The sequence below is a fragment of the Arachis duranensis genome, chromosome 9, assembly GCF_000817695.3.
Source record: "Arachis duranensis cultivar V14167 chromosome 9, aradu.V14167.gnm2.J7QH, whole genome shotgun sequence".
In the NCBI taxonomy this organism is placed as follows: domain Eukaryota; kingdom Viridiplantae; phylum Streptophyta; class Magnoliopsida; order Fabales; family Fabaceae; genus Arachis; species Arachis duranensis.
Genome location: NC_029780.3, coordinates 76,823,335 through 76,825,299, shown reverse-complemented (window position 1 = coordinate 76,825,299; position 1,965 = coordinate 76,823,335).

Sequence of the window (1,965 nt, the reverse complement as noted above, 5' to 3'; positions counted from 1 at the left end):
GAGAGTTGATCATTCAAGTGAATGAAGAATCCCTTAAGTTTAAGGCTCAAGGATATCCCTCTATCATCATGGAGAGGAAGCATGAAGAGCTTCTCTCAAAACAGAGCCAAACAGAGCCCCCACAGTCAAACTCTAATTTTGGTGTTGGGAGGCCACAACCAAACTCTAAGTTTGGTGTTGAACCCCCACATTCAAACTCTAAGTTTGGTGTTGGGAGGTCCCAACATGGCTCTGCATATCTATGAGGCTCCATGAGAGTCCTCTGTCAAGCTAATGACATTAAAGAAGCGCTTGTTGGGAGGCAACCCAATGTTTTATAATTAATTATTTTCTTTTGTTATTTTATGTCTTTTGTAGGTTGATGATCATGAGAAGTCACAAAATCAATGAAAAAAGCAGAAACAGAATGAAAAACAGGAAGAAAAACAGCACACCCTGGAGGACGCACCTCCTGGCGTTTAAACGCCAGTGAGGCTAGCTGGTGGGCGTTTAACGCCCAGTCTGGCACCATTCTGGGCGTTTAACGCCAGAAAGGGGCACCAGACTGGCGTTAAACGCCAGAGAAGGGCAAGAAGCTGGCGTTAAATGCCAGAAATGGGCACTAGCCCGGCGTTTAACGCCAGAATTGGCTCAAAACGTGTTTTTGAATGCCATTTGGTGCAGGGATGACTTTTCCTTGACACCTAAGGATCTGTGGACCCCACAGGATCCCCACCAACCCCACCACCCTCTCTCTTCTTCACCCATTCACCAATCACCTCAACACCGCTTCCCCAAAAATCCCTCACCTATCAAATCCCATCTTTCTCTTCACCATCCACATCCATCCTTCATTTTCTCACACCCTAAACACTACTTCTCCCCCTTTTGGCCGAACCACAAAGCCATCTCCCTCTCCTCCATTCCTTCTTCTTCTACTCTCTTCTTTCTTCTTTTGCTCAAGGACGAGCAAACCCTTTAAGTTTGGTGTGGTAAAAGCGTTGCTTTTCGCTTTTCCATAACCATTTATGGCATCCAAGGCCGGAGAAACCTCTAGAAAGAGGAATGGGAAGGCAAAAGCTTTCACCTCTGAGTCATAGGAGATGGAGAGATTCATCTCAAGGGATGCACTTCCCTCCACAAGACTATTGGGAGCAACTGAACACCTCCCTAGGAGAATTAAGTTCCAACATGGGACAACTAAGGGTGGAGCACCAAGAACATTCCATCCTCCTCCATGAAATTAGAGAAGATCAAAGAATCATGAGAGAAGAGCAACAAAGACAAGGAAGAGACATTGAGGAGCTCAAGCACTCCATAGGATCCTCAAGAGGAAGAACAAGCCGCCATCACTAAGGTGGACCCGTTCTTTAATCTCCTTGTTCTTTATTTTCTTGCTTATGTTTGTCTATGTTTGTGTCTTATGATCATTAGTGTCTTAGTGTCTATGCCTTAAAGTTATGAATGTCCTATGAATCCATCACCTTTCTTAAATGAAAACTGTTTTTATTACAAAAGAACAAGAAGTACAGGATTTCGAATTCATCTTTAAGACTAGCTTAATTAGTTTGATGTGGTGACAATACTTTTTGTTTTCTGAATGTATGCTTGAACAGTGCATATGTCTTTTGAATTTGTTGTTCATGAATGTTAAAATTGTTGGCTCTTGAAAGAATGATGAAAAAGGAGACATGTTACTGAGGATCTGAAAAATCATCAGAATGATTCTTGAAGCAAGAAAAAGCAGTGAATACAAAAAAAAAAGAAGAAAAACGAAAAATATATAATAAGAGTTGTGATCCAAGGCAAATAAGAGTGTGCTTAAGAACCCTGGACACCTCTAATTGGGGACTTTAGCAAAGCTGAGTTACAATCTGAAAAGGTTCACCCAATTATGTGTCAGTGGCATGTATGTATCCGGTGGTAATACTGGAAGACAGAGTGCTTTGGGCCACAGCCAAGACTCAATAAGTAGCTATGTTCAAT